The 14,917-nt window shown below is 55.0% G+C and overlaps 1 protein-coding gene and 1 long non-coding RNA gene across 6 annotated transcripts in view; one reads left to right on the top strand and one right to left on the bottom strand.

Annotated features, from left to right (window-relative positions):
- SGMS1 (sphingomyelin synthase 1) overlaps window positions 1-14,917 on the top strand; it is a 251,021-nt gene that overhangs the window by 46,134 nt on the left and 189,970 nt on the right. The gene's annotated exons all lie outside the window — the stretch shown is intronic.
- On the bottom strand, window positions 11,562-13,262 carry LOC144299331 (uncharacterized). Its single transcript, XR_013366034.1, has 3 exons — window positions 13,012-13,262; window positions 12,690-12,905; window positions 11,562-11,868 (listed from the first exon to the last, which is right to left on the bottom strand). It is a non-coding gene; the product is annotated as an uncharacterized LOC144299331 (long non-coding RNA).

Raw genomic sequence — 14,917 nt, forward strand, 5'->3', positions numbered from 1 at the left:
GCTGGTGACACCTGCTGGCGTGGCTCCTGGGGGGCTCCAGGTGTCCAGGACCCCTGGGGACCCCATCTGTCAAGTGAACGGATTGGCTAGGAGGCTCTCCCATCATCTCCCAGCATTAATTCTGTAGTCTGGGGATCCCTGGGTGGCGCAGCGGTTCGGCGCCTGCCTTTGGCCCAGGGCGCGATCCTGGAGATCCGGGATCGAGTCCCACATCGGGCTCCCAGTGCATGGAGCCTGCTTCTCTCTCTGCCTCTCTCTCTCTCTCTCTCTCGCTCTCTCTCTGTGACTATCATAAATGAATAAAAAAAAAATTTAAAAAAAAATTCTGTAGTCTGACTCTGCCTCTGGCAAAAATGAAAACAAAACAAAAACCACACCAAAAAAACAGGAAACAACTACCAAACAACCCAAACCCCAAAGCAGCAGCAGATCTGAATGTACTGACGCGATGCTTCTGACATGTTGCTGAGTGAGAAAAGCAGCTCCTAGAACATTTTGTGTTTCTAGAAAAAAGGATGCACGGTGATCTGATCTGGTACGAATAGGGGAGTAGAAGGGAAGCGCTTCACTTCCGTTATGCTCCTCAGAAGTGCATTTTATGGAGTCCTGTGACTTCTCATCCCAAAGAAGGGCAGGCGGGCGCGGAGCGGTTTGTGACTGTAACTGGGCTGTGCCGGGCGGCCCTGCGGTCAGCCGGGGTCGGCCCAGGGGCTGGGTCGGGGTGCAGCCTCCGCCGTGCGTGCCCACCAGCTGCAGCCGTCTCCCCTCCGTGCCTGGCGTCCCTGGCGTCGGGTGTGCCGCGGCTATTTTAAAATTTAAGAATAAGGAACGTGCTTCCTAAAAGCCCCCACCGTTAAATTCTTCGCTAGTTGAAGGCCGCTCTCCTGGATCGGCGGTCTCTAGTGAGGTTTGCTGTGACCCAGGGCGCTCTTCCCTGGCTGACAGACGGGGCAGCGGGCCTGTGTGATCACGGACACGTGTGCTTGTGATTCTTTGCTCGCCACAGGCAGCGTCCGTCCGCGTCCGAGGACGCCGCGCTGGCTGCAGGGCCCGGCGGGTGGCTTGCTGTGAGCTGCGGTGGCGCCCCGGCTGCTTTCCCACCGGCCGCCGCCCTCCCGATCGGCGTCCCTGTCCTGGGAACGAGGCGGGAGGGCGGGCGGCGGGGTCACCCAGCTGGTGCTCGCACCCGACCTCTTCACGTCACGCCGTTCACCCTGCACCTGTTGGGCCTCGGAGGTGGAGCCCGGAGGCGTTTACTTCGGCCCCCGGTGTCGGGTGGTGCGTGTGCTTCCCTGGAAACAGCGAGGGACTCTGCGGAGCCTCATGTCCACATGCGTCCCCGGCAGCGGGCGTGAGTTCCCTGAGTCACAGCCACGGCGGCCTCCGTGGGGTGCGCACTGGTGCCTCGAGGTGGGAGTTTGTCTTAGTTTGTCTTATTCTTTTTTCAAGATTTTATTTATTCATGAGACACAGAGAGAGGCAGAGACCCAGGCAGAGGGAGAAGCAGGCTCCCTGCGGGGAGCCCGACGCGGGACCCCGGGTCACAGCCTGCACCGAGGGCAGCCGCTCCACCGCCGAGCCCCCGGGCGCCCCGAGAGGACGCCGTTGCAGCACGTGGGGACGGGCGCTTTCTCTGTGCGGCTGTAGCGCCGGGGCTGTCCCGCGGCCGGGCCCTGACCCCCGGGCTGTGCCGGGCTGCCTGGCGGGAGCTTGGTGATGCTGCTGCGCCCTCGCAGAGCTGGTCACGTCCCCGTTTTTGGTCTTGTTGGTACCGCACACGTGCACCGTTCTCGCCCTCGAGGGACAGAGGCCCCCGGGCTGGGAGCGTTTCGCTTCTCTTTTCCTTCTTCCCGACAGAAGCTGAATCCTTCAGCCGAAGTATTTAGCGGGCACCAGCGGGAGGTGAAGGGGTTTGAGTGGAGGGGGCTCAGGGAAGTGAGTGGCGTGCACGTCGCTGTTCGTCTGGGGCAAGAGGGCAGGTGCCCTGGCCCGGGCCGTGGGGCTCGCGTGCCTGGCCCGGCCTCCCGGAGTGCTGCTGTGCACCCCCGCCCCCCATTCGCCCCGGCTTCCTTCACGTTCCTAAGCACCCCCTGCTCCAGCACCGCCAGGTGGCATCGTGGTTTGTCGTTGCTCCAAGGAGCCGGTCCACCCTTGCTCCCTGGCCTTCGCAGTGACTCACCCCCATCTACTGTCTGAGCTGTGCAGCGACGCTTTTGATCTAAATTCGCTATGCAGGACAAAAACTGCACGTGAGCAGAAGGGGGCTCCTGGTGGCCGCGGGCACCGTGACTTAGAGGTGGGAGGCCGTGTCAGCGCACGCAGGCTCACAGGCCGGCCCCCCTGGAGCCGGAGCGGGCGGTGGCTGGTTCTGTGACGCCGTCTGCGGGAGCAGGTGCCCGGGAGGCTGCTCCCCCTGCACCTGCTCTGGGCTGCAGCCGCCTCCCGTGAAATGCGGGCGAGGAAGGTTCTCCCGAGTTCCTGCGAGAACCGGCAGGTCCCTTCACAGGCTTCGGGTTCACCTGCTGTTGTGTGTGGTCACGTCCGAGTGTCCTGCGCGCGCCCGAGGCGGCGTTTCCTTCCCCGGCGCCGTCTCTGTGCAGGATGGGCTCGACGCGGCGGGTGGCGTGTGCAGGGCGTGGGGGGGCCTGCCCGGGCCGCTCTGGAAGCTGTGGACCGGTGTGCTTGCCTGTTGCCCGCAGTGGCCACTTTTCTGTCACTTGAGTGAATGTTGAGTTTAATTTTTTCCTTTTTTGAGCTTAAAAGGCATTTGGAATCCAATCAAGTGAAAAAAAATGTTATGGTTTTGGGCAGCCCGGGTGGCCCAGTGGTTAGCGTCTGCCTTCAGCCCAGGGGGTGACCCCAGGGTCCTGGGATCAAGTCTCGCATCGGGCTCCCCGCAGGGAGCCTGCTTCTCTCCCTCTGCCTGGTCTCTGCATCTCTCTCTCAAAATAAATAAAATAAAAAAATGTTCTGGTTTAACGATTTACTTGAAGAGTTTACTCACAAGCATGGTACGGTCATTGGGTCCAAGAAGCTGAGTTGTTGTTGTTGTTTTTTAAAGATTTTATTTATTCATTCATGAGAGATACACAGAGAGGTTTGCTCCCATGCAGGTCACAGTCCCTAAGGAGACTCTTCCTGACAATCCCTGGGACTCTGTTCTGCTTTACTTGCAGGTTTTTTACCCCAAACCCTTTTTTCTAACAGTGAATAATCTTCTACAACCAAACAGAAAACATGTATGTCGACTCGCCTTGGCTTCTTACAATAACTTGATCGCAGGCCAGCTTTGGGCCTGCTGTGCGGACGTGCAGAGGCTCACCGCGTCCCGTCCCTCTGTCCTCTTCCCCTCCCCCGACTCCCCAGGGACGTGAGAACCAGCCCCGGACTTGAGGGTCATTCGTGAACCGTGTTGCTAGCCTTTCCCGACGAGCGCCCTGGGATGGGAGGAGCTAAGTCTGTCTTAAAATGTTCACGGCTCTGCGCAGCCGGCAGTTGGTGTCAGGGTGGAGTGGGCGCTCACGGTGTGGCCCTGGGCGGCTGCGCGTCACGTGGGTGCCTCACACCACTTGTTAAAATCGGCTTGAGAGTGGAGTGAGTAGCCACGGCTGGAGGAGGGAGGAGGGCCGAAGTCTGAAGCGTGACGACCTGCCTTTGCTCTGACCAGCAGGCAAGTTGCAGGCTAAAAGCAATGCAGGCTGGGAGATCAGAGAACACTGCCCTTCCCTTGGTTTGCACTCGGCATTACGTTATAATCTCCAAAACGTCTGCGTGAATGGCTGCTGAAAAATCACAACCAACGAGCAAACAGAAATTGGGACTTTCTGAATAATATACGTCATTGCGATGTATTTAGCTCGTGAGTTGTAGGTAATACACAGCTTTCTATGCTTTATGTAATAAGTAATATATATAATTATGTGTTACATATTGTATATGTCACCATGTTACACGTGTATGACAGACATGTAACACATCACCTCTGTGTATATCATTCTTATTTTTTTAAGATTGTATTTATTTATTCATGAGATACACACACAGAGAGAGAGAGAGGCAGAGACACAGGCAGAGGGAGGAGCAGGCTCCATGCCGGAGCCCGACGTGGGACTCGATCCCGGGACTGCAGGGTCACACCCTGGGCGGAAGGGGGCGCTAAACCGCTGAGCCACCCGGGCTGCCCATATCATTCTTATTTTATTTAACTATAAAATACGTGCACCTTTGAACGGCACGAGGATTATGGGCACCGATCCCCAACACGGTTAGAATCTGCATATGACTTTGACTTCGTAAAGCTTACCTGCTAACAGCTTACTGTTGACCAGAAGCCAACACGGGTGATTGACACATGTTTTTTGTTACATACGTGTACTGTATTCGTGCAATAAAGTGAGCTGGAGAAACTGTCAGGAAAATCCTAAGGGATAGAAGGTAATTTGCGTTACTGTCCCGCGTTGATGGAAAATAGTCCCCATGTAAGTGGACCCAGGCTCACGGTCAGCTGTATGCAGTCTTATGCGACATACATATTCTCTGTACGGCTCTTCTCTCAGACTTTTCTTCATGGCACTTTGACTCGTGTTATTCATAAATTCTCATTCTTGACATTTAATTTTTTTGTGGGCAAATGGGTACATTTCCTGCTCTCCACCCAGATCGGTGGTGTCAGAAATTTTAGTTTTTCTTCTTTATCTCAATCCTGTAGGCCTCCCGTACTCCATCCCACCAACAGGTATCTAAGAATAAGCCAGGGGCAGCACCTCAAAACAGGGCTGGGTACACACGTATGTGCATCGGGTCTTTCTGAAATTTTTTAAGTAATCGTAAGTAATTTTAAAGCATAATGAACATGTTTCTGGCCAACCCTGGCAAAGCTTGTTTACACACACCTGTGTCATGTGCCTCCCCTCCCCCCTCCCACCGTGTGGCTGGGGAGGGATGCGTGGAAGCGGGGTCCGGCTGCCTGCAGCATTCCTGCAGTGGCCCGTGGGCCCTCATCCACCTGTGGATGCAGCGCTCGAGGTGGTCCCCTTGCACCCTGTCAGCAGGAAGACCCCCACCGCCTGCGGGGAGCAGCTGCCCCGGGAGTGCCTTCTCCTGGGACATGTCCACTTGCAAAGGAATGTCAGCTCTAGGAGTAAAAGTGCTTTTTTTTCTTTTTTTTTTTTGTTTATTTAAAAATTTTATTTAGGGGATCCCTGGGTGGCTCAGCGATTGAGTGCCTGCCTTTGGCCCAGGGCATCATCCTGGAGTCCTGGGATCGAGTCCCGCATCGGGTTCCCTGTGAGGAGCCTGCTTCTCCCTCTGCCTGTGTCTCTGCCTCTCTCTCTCTGTCTCTCATGAATAAATTAAAAAAATAAAGCTTGTATTTATTTGTCACAAAGTGAGCGGGGGGGGACAGAGAGAGAGAGAGAGTGAGAGAGAGCATGAGCAGGGGGAGGAATAGAGGCAGAGGGAGGAGCAGACTCCCCACTGAGCAGGGAGCCGGACTAGGGGCTTGACCCCAGGACCCCAGGATCACAACCTGAGCCCATGGCAGATGCTCCACTGATGGGCCCCAGGCCCCCAAAGTCTGTTTCCTCCGCAGGTGAGTCTATAGTTGGGTTCACTCACGGCTTTCGGAGCCCGGCCTGGTCTCTTGATGCACTGACACGGGCCTCTGCTCCCCAGACAGCCCAGGGTGGGCGGCTCAGCCAGGGGCAGGGCCTTCATCTTGCACCTCCAGGATCTTGGCCGCTGTCCTGGTCTCGTCTCCGTGGAGGGTGGCGGTGTGATGGGGTGCCGTGCCACACGGTCAGGGCTGGGCAGGGAAGGACGGAGGCCTGTCGGCGAGCCATTCTTAGCAAGGCAGGAAAAGGTGAAATCCTTACGTTTTCAGTAGCAGGAGCTTCCTGGAGGCTTGAATCAAATTGTTACGAGAGTAAAAGCTGCAGTAAGTGCTGCGATTTAGAAAATTAGGTTTACGTGATCGTGTCTCTGTTGGGTGAGGTCTTCACAGGTGTAACAGCATGACTCGCACAAAAGTCACCCAGGCTGCGGAGCGGGAGGCGTAATGCTCTTGGCCGCCCCGGGCCGCACCCCCACGTTTCCAGAGCTCACACCCTCTCTGAGGTCTGTGCCGTGCGAGTGTGTCCCCAGGCCCGCAGCCACAGCGGTGCTCGGTCGTCCACCACGTCCCGTGCGCCGTGTGCTTTCCCAGGCCAAGCCACCGCTGCTGGTGCCTCCAGAAGGTATCCCGGGCCCACCCGCTGTGCCTTCCCGTTGCTGTCCTCCTGGTGTGGTCACGGGGGTCACTGTGGTCCCCTCCATGCTCCTGTGGCTCTCGTCCATCCTCTGTGAGGTGCACCCTGGCAGTTCACCCCCCTCCCCAAGGAGAGAACACGCTTCATCCCCCAATCTCCCGTCGTAAGCTGGAATCAGTCTGCGCACCCCCGAGCCCTGGCCTGGCTGGAGCCCGCCACCCCCAGCGCGACCTGTCCTCTCCCTCTCCGTGGGCCCACCGTGCAGACTTGGTTTCGGTTCCTCAGAGTGCCATTCGCTTCCCCTTTCCTCCGTCCTTTTCAAGATTTTGTGGACTTGTATTCTTTCTCCAGTTCTCCCTCGAAATACCCTTCTGTCAGGTAGAGGCCCCCGCTGCGTCCCGCCGTGCCGTTGCTGTACCCCATCGTCCTACCATCTGGCATATGGCAGGCGCCTAACCGGGTCCGGTGAGGGCAGGAGTGAGCGCGGTGGTATTTACGTGTGTTCAGGGCTTCCAAGGCTCTGGCAGGTGGCCTGTCCGCTGTCCGTGGGCGCAGGTGCCACCACTTTTCTCACCGGAGCTCCACCCGGCTTGGCTCATCTGCCACCACTCCCCTCCCTGGGCTGGCTCTGCCGGCCTTGCGCCCCGGGCGGCTGCGGCCCGTCTGCTGGTGTGTGGGCGTGTGACGCGGCACCTGGGGGCCCCTTCCGATCCCACACCGATGCAGATAAATCCGACGGTGAGGTAGGCTAATCTTTCACGAGGATGAAGTAACAAGTACTGTGGAGTTAGTGGTGTCTGTGCAAGTGTCAGGCTGTACGGCGCGGGTCAGCGGGCTCTGCTGTCACACGTGACCACCGTCTGATAGAGGCGCCTGGGGGGCTCGCGGTCGAGTGTCTGCCTTCAGCTCAGGGCGTGATCTCAGGTCCCGGGATCGAGCCCCGTGTCGGGCTCCCCGCAGGAGCCTGCTTCTCCCTCTGCCTGTGTCCCTGCCTCTCTCTGTGTCTCAGAAATAAATAAAATCTTAAAAAAAAAATCGCCTTCTGGTCAGCTGCCCTTCGATGGAAACCAGTGCGAACTGGCTGCTGTGTCTACAGGAGAGCCTTCCAGTAGGGACTTGACTGATTTTCTTTCTGAATTAAGTTGATCTCTTATTTCTCTTCTGTTTACTAGATGTTTAGTTTTCCTTTTGCAGGTGGAGAGTAAAACACCTCAGGGGGAGAGAACGGAAGACGTGGGGAAGTTGCCGAGTTTTACTTCCTGAGCTGTGGCTGGGTGGCGGGTGGGCCTCAGGGAGCCTCCCGCGGTTCACGTTTGCGGCTCCTCCCCCACATCTAGCAGCACCAGGGCCTGGAAATCTGCATTCCACTGAGCTCTTTGCATCTTAAATAAGTTCTAGAAGTTTGAGAACCGCAGCCCATTGGAGGTGTCGTGAGTTTTTGACAGGCTCTAAAAAAGGTGGCTCATCTGCTGAGCTCTGCGGTCTCACCTGCACGTACAGGTGACGTCAGGAAGCATGCCCCTGCCACCGCGGTGCAGTGAGAGGCGGGGACACTGTGGCCGAGACGAAAGCAGCCAGTGGCCTTGCTGGGCTGGAGGTCAGTGGCGGGCATTGTTCCGGGGCCAGAACAGCGGCCCTTAGATCACAGCTCCGGGGGGAGGGGCCAGGGTGCCGGTGTCCTGGGTCCCGCCCGGAGAACCTCCCCTCCCCGGGTCCCCCGCCCCGAACCCCACATCTCCCACCCCTGCACCTCCCCTCCCCTCCCCGGGTGCCCTGCACCCCACCCCTCCGGGTCCCTCCCATCCCCCTGCATCTCTGTCCTCCGTTTCCTGTTGCCTCCTGGGACTCAGTTCCACGTCGCCCAGCAGGTAAAGGGGTTCCAGTGGGGGACGGTGTCTAGAGACCAGCGAGGACATTGGTGCTGGTCACGGCGACCACAGGGTGGGGTGATGCTGGAGCCCACGGGAGGCTAAATGCCCTCCATCCTGGGGACGCCCCCCCCTCCCCGAAGGGCATCCCCGTGGGCAAGCCCTGGGGCGCTTGTGAACGTGACCCCGCAGCGAGCCGTGGGATTCCCGCGCAGCACGAGGCTAAGCACCTGCCGGGAGAAGGGAGATGGCTGAGGCCACCTTCCTGGGTGATGGTTGTGCTCGGGTGGGGCAGCTCCTGTTCTCCCGTGGTGTAGACGGGGTTCTGACCTCGGGGACCCCGGGGGGCTGCTCCATCCCCCCACAGGGACGCTGACAAGTACTGCTGCACGTTGTCCCGCCGACACGTGGTCCCAGCAGATAAGCGGCGATGCTGAGTACTTGGGGCTGGGGACAGAGACCCCGGGATTTAGCAGCAGCGGCACGGCTGTGATTGGCTTCGGCTTCAGGGCTCCCGAGCCTCGTGGAGTTCTTCGGGGGCCACAAAGCTCCCACAGGGAGGAAGTGAGGCTTGCACCGAGGACCGAACGGGGTCGAGACGTTCTGGAATACTTGGTGATCCCGTCGGTCTTGGAGCGAGAGGTCAGGGCAAGGACAGGTGGATAAGGTTTAGGGATGTAAAGGGATGAGCCCACGGGGTGACATCAGGTCTTGATTTGGGGAAGGACTCAGGTTCTGCTGAGCCAGACGGGGTGTTGCGCCGAGGATGTCCAGTGGACTCGGGGATTGGGGCACCTTGAAAACTGGGTGAGCAGTGGATCGGCGGGAAGGGCGGCAGAGACCTGGGGGGGAGCCACGGCACTGAGCGGCGGCGACAGGGCCCGGCTGCGTCCCCACGGCCCGGTCAGCGGCGCGGCCTGCCTGTGGCTCACAGCCTGCCCCACAGAGTGGCTCCTGGGGAAGCCGGTTGTGTCCAGAGATTCCGCTCAGAAGGCTTAGCGAGTGAGCACCTGGGTTGGAGCCAGACGGCCCGAGGGCAAGGCCGTCTACCGCCCACGGGGACGAGGTGTTGCCACAACAGCGATGTTGACGTGGAATGAAGCGCGTGAGCCTGTCCTGGAGCATGTAGGAACACAGCCGCGTTTTAGTAAAGGAACCGTGCAGACCTGGGGAGGTGCAGGAAAGGTGTCAGTGGGAACGTTCACCTGCATCGACTCGCGTACCTGGAATTGTCTCAGGGCTGTGCTGCGGGGAGTGGTTAACTTGAACACGTCTGATTATTTTTGTGATTTAAACAAACCGTTTCATACGCTGAATAAAAACCTGATCTTGGGTACAAACTTGCATCTGAACGTTTCAATACCTAATCATTTCTCAATCCAGATATTCCCGGTATTGGGATTCTAAGGAGCTGTTCTACTTGGAATTTGTTGATTTGGGCCCAAGGAACTGAGGGCTCTGATGGCAGGAGCGAATGTGGGTGGGGAGGCTCGGTTGGCATCAGTGCAGTCGGGTCTAACAGGTTAGTACCACGAGGTGCCCTTGGCCTGCCTCGCTCGAAACCCTCAGGGAATTCCCCACGGCAACACTGCACCCTCCTGTCTCTCCGTGGCTGGGGGACACCCACCTGGCCCAGAGCAGCCGGGTCAGAGGCGAGCGAGGCTCAGGGGACAGTGCTCTAGATGAGCCAGCGTTCCGGCCACCCGCCTCGGCCCGGGGGGGGCATTTCTGGTTTGCAGAGGTGCGGCCGCAGAGCCGTCGCAGTGAATCGGCCTGTCCAGGATTTAGGTCTTGTTTTTCAGCCAGTTTGGAGGGCAGGGGGTTTGGGGGCCGACGGTGGTTCCCGAGGCCCCTGGGGCCTGAGGTGCCAGTGCATCCGTGTGTCCGGGTCTGTTGCAAAGTCAGAGGGCCTGCGCTCAGGCCTGGAGCTGACGCCGGCGGGGCCGGGCCCACCCTGTGGCTGCTGTCATCCTGTCGGGGCTGAGACCCGCATCACTCTGTCCAAGTCTGGGGAGTTCAAGACTCGCGTCTTCCTCGGCTACTCTCAGACCCCACTCTCAGGAGACCAGGAATGTAGGAAGATAATACAGAGGAGACGTTTCCAGTAAAAGCAGTTGAGGCTGCTGGTGAAGGAGACTCGAGCCTGCAGCAGGAGAACGCTCACCTAGTCAGACGTGCCCGTGACGAATGTGGAAAACCACAGAGGTACGACGTCAGGATGACTCGGATGGTGTGAGTTTCGTTGCCGTGAGCAGGGGCCTTGGCGATGCACCTCAGCCACAGCCGGGCTCCGGGGCGCCAGCTGGCGGGCCAGCCTCCTCTGGGGGCATCACACAGCGCAGGCCCCCTTCCTCCTGCCCCTGAGGCCTGGACTCAGCCAAGCCCTCCTTTGGCCCTGGTGGGAGGACGGACACCAGCATACGTGTGATTATCCAGGGAATAAAAGTCACACTTTTCTGGATTCAGCAGGAACAAAGACATTGTCCTGTTTTCATCCTGTTTTCCCAGTGAGACCCATCTGGGAAAGCTACGAAAAGAAGACTCTTCTTGAAAAATAAAGTCTTCTTAAAAAAAAAAAAATAAAGTCTTAATTAAAACGTCCCCCTTCCCAGTAAACCAGAGGGACCCACGTCACCCACCAGACAGTTCCAAGTGAGGGACGCATGGAGACACGTCTTCATTCCTTCTGCAATCCTGCACTGACCTGGGCCTGTCATAGAGGGGGTGCATGAGGTAGGGTAGGAGGTGCTGTGATGACGGGAACACTGAGAACACAGCCTCCCGGAATCCCACTGCTGGCACGAACCCGACCGAGGGGCCGCGAGAGGGGAGAGACCTGCTGAGCAGGTGACGGTGAGCCCAGGGCCATGTGACAGGCCATCGTTAGGGTGCCAGATGCTTTAACGTTATTTTTAATTGTGCAGGTGACCCGAGTACATCACATCAGAGATTTAAATATTACCCACAAAGTCTCCATTGACCATCTTCTCCCCCAGCTCCTTTCTGGCTCTGGCGGTAACCACTTACTGTGGTGTCTTTGGAGACCTTTTACTGTATGTGTGTGCCTGTGTGTGAGCGTGTGCAGGTAGCTGGGCACATACTATGGGAGAGCCTTAAAAACTAATATTTTTAATATGTAGGGGTGCGGTTGTGGTTGTAAAAGTTTTTAATTCTTCAGGGAAGTCCTAAGATACAGAGAACGTTTTTTAACAGGTATATAGGATTCTATGTTAAATGTACTGTGGTTCACGTAGCCATGTATTTATTAAAGCTTTTCTGTTTTCCCCTTTTTCCTATTAAATTCATGTAAATGTGCATATTAAGTTTTTTATTTAAGACTAAGTGTTTTTCTTACGGGTTTATGTGTGTTCTCTTAACATAATAAGATAATAACAAATGAATTATTATTAATATTATTAATAATATTGAACAAAATATATTCATAATATAACGAACCGCTATTTATTATTCTGTACAATGAAAATAAGTCAGAAATTGCGTGAATGTGCTTCTGTATGTGGGTAAACACATTTACAAATAATGAACTTTTCAAAGGTTCTGAGGAGGTAAATACTGTCTGTTGACAAATGATGATTCAGATGAGCTGACAGTGAATCTTCCCGTCACTCATTTTTCATTCAAAAGTTAAAGCCGATGGATTTAGGAGCCAAGGGCCTCGTGCCGTCTACACTTGCTGGTATTCACGAATTACACTGGAAACCACAGCAAAGGAAGGAAGCACTAGTATATAAAGTCTAAAAAAAAAAAAAAAAAGGAATTCACCTTTACAAAATCCTGAATGAAAATAAAAAATTCTCCCTAAGATCCTGACTTGTGCCGGTTCTGTCAAATTTTTAAAAGAACGTTAAGCCTAAAGTAAAATAAAAGAATTCCTTGGAGGGAATTCTCTCCACTTATTTTTCACCATCTTTGTCACAGATTCCGGGGAGATCTTAATACTTGCCTACGGTTTCTGTTCTTAGAACGTGACACGGAGATGTTAGTTTCTGTAAAAATACCCTATTGTCGCTGCACTCAGCCTCCGTATGTCTCCTCGTGAGGATGCGTACCCCCTCCTCTGGGTGTCTGTGGCACCTGTCTCATGTATCGGTGGACACATTGTGTGTCCCCAGTGACCTGGAGCGGACCATCCCTGGCGACTAACCCAGCCCCGGGCCTGGTGGTTGCACTCAGTAGGTCCCGCCTGCACTGGCACACTCGGTGGCCCGCCCACCGAAAGAGATCAGCTATCGGTGTTTCCCATGGTCCTAGCAAGCGAGGAAATCCCAACCTGAACCACGTAGCACTAGGAAAAGGTGGCTGGGCCCATCTAAGGTTACACACAGGCCATCTTCCAGGTGAGCAGTTTTGGGGAGGATTGCAGAGGTATGTGTAAGCCAAAGCTCGAGCATATTTAGGGCTTCATGAAATAATCTGAGTTGATGCAAAGTTTGACTACACCTGTGAACGTGAGTAATCCACGCCTGCATTTGGCCACAGAATCTGGGTTGGAATCCTGGCTCTGCCACCTGCAAGCCGATTTCTTACCCTTTCTCTCCGACCTTCGTTGTCGTACCTGTAAGAGGGGGAGCGGTGCCTGCCTTCTCTCGCCGTTGCTCGGACGAGGCTGAGGGCGGGCGCATCCCAAGCGCTCGCTCGGTGGAGATGGTGGGATTGTTACGCGGGGACACCCCCAGAAGTCTCACTCAAGCTGTGGGTGACCAGTCAGGGGAGCCAAAAGTGCTTTCCTTGTCCATTCTAGGTTCCCATTCTAGGTTCTCAGCTGCGGCTCCTGTAGCAAAAGACAGAGCAGCAGGAGAGAAGCAGTGTATTTGTTAGCGTGTGTGTCTCCTGTATACACGAGGAGCTCGGGGTGGCCAGCATTTGGGCTTGCCTACCCTCTTCGGCTAAAACGAAGAAAGCCAGGTGTGGAGAGCAGGTGGCGGCGAGGTGGTCAGGAGAGTACGGCACACAGGGAAGGTTGCTTCTCCGTGGGTCCTTTTGTGAGTCCCCTGTTCTTCCTTCTCTTCCTGGGACACACGGAGGAGCACCCTCGTGCAGGAGACTTCCTTTGTGCGAGTACATTTCCGTACTCTGTTTTCTGAGCCGCTTCTGTGTCTAATAATTAGCTCACAATGACCCTTGTGCCAAAGAGGCACATTTGGGTGACATATTCTGGTCTCCTGCAGTAGGGAGGGGCCTGACGGCAGCAGACAAGAGGAAGAAGGCAGATCACCGGGTAGGATGAGTGGGTTCCACCGGCCCCCTTGGTGGGGCGCTTGGTGGAACGGGCAGACCGGGAGCTTTGCAGTTTGCAGACCGTAGTTTGAATGCTGCCGGGGGGATTTGGGAAGACTTTTTTCCACGTGTGGGGTAGTGGCTCTTGTCCCTGCTTCAGTAGTAATCATGCTGATAGACCCACGGAAGGAGCGGCGTGGGGGCGCTTGTCCACCAAACGCTTGTGCCATCTTTACTGAGCGTCCCACGCCGGGCGCCTCAGGACAGCCAGGTGGTGTTTCTTGCAGCAGGCTTCTGAGTTTGCAGCAACTGGGATTCGCTTGGAATACAAGGATACAGGGAGTTTATAAGGCAAACAGCTAGTCAAAGGGTGGCACTGTCCCCAAACAGTTACAATAGTTTGTTACTATTAAGAAAAGTGAAAACTGAGGGAAAAAAAAAACTAAGAAAAGATACAAACAGGTAGCCTGTGTATATTCCTTTTAAGGTAGAAAATAAAGTCACGCACACACGTCAGCACACACGTCAGGAATGCTGCCCCCCTTCTGGTTAGGTGGCCGATACGGGGGTCGCCATTGGTAAGTGACAGATGAATCCACAGGGGGTGGGGGTGATGTATACAGGATGCCTCCTCCCGCCAAATGAGGCCATCACTTTCTGGGTTGTGAAATAGTTGTTGAAATTTCTGAAAACCTTTTTTATTTCAGTTATTTCTGGGATTTTGTATAAGGGATCACATTCAAATGGTTTTTTTCCTGGAAGGCCTTGATTTGAGGACTAACCTCTCTGTGATAGCAGTGTGTCGTCAGTCATCTTATTTAGAGTTTTTTAAACCTGACACAGGGAAAAGGTGTTTTTTCCCCTGTATTATCAGTAACTCTGTGAGTACCTGCTCTGATTACTGTTCAGTTCACTGCTTTTATTTAGTAGAAATGTAAGAAACCCTGTGACAGTACTTTTACGTGTATTGTGCAAGCTGTTGGTAAAAGATGATTCAGCGGAGCACCGGGGTGGCTCAGTCGGCAAAACGTCTGCCTTCGGCTCAGGTCATGATCTCAGGGTCCTGGGGTCGAGTCCCACGTTGGGCTCCCTGCTCAGCGGGGGTCTGCTTCTCCCTCTGCCCCTCCCCCTATTCGTGTGTGCACAATCTCTCTCTCAAATAAATAAAATCTTAAATAAAATCTTTAAAGAAACAATGATTCGAGTTTTTGGTCTTTAGAGATAAAAGCTTCTTTATATTCTTCCATTGATCAGAATTATGTGGTCTGCCCCATTTCCCCCTTCACTCCGGCTATCAGAAATCTAAAAGTTATTTTAATATTCAAGGACACCAGTGACTTCATATTTGTGCCTGTTCCTTCCAAGTGCACGTGAGACTTTCTTGGATGTGGGTAATATTGAAATAATTTAATAAAATGAACTTGTAACGACAGGGTCATCCATTCATTTGGCTTATTATCTTTAAGACTTTTGGACAGAAAATGACATGCAGTTTTAATTGGCTGTGCACAGGCCAGGGATCTCGATGGAAACAGCAGGGCCGAAAGCCCTGTGACAGCTCAGACG

The sequence above is a fragment of the Canis aureus genome, chromosome 27, assembly GCF_053574225.1.
Source record: "Canis aureus isolate CA01 chromosome 27, VMU_Caureus_v.1.0, whole genome shotgun sequence".
In the NCBI taxonomy this organism is placed as follows: domain Eukaryota; kingdom Metazoa; phylum Chordata; class Mammalia; order Carnivora; family Canidae; genus Canis; species Canis aureus.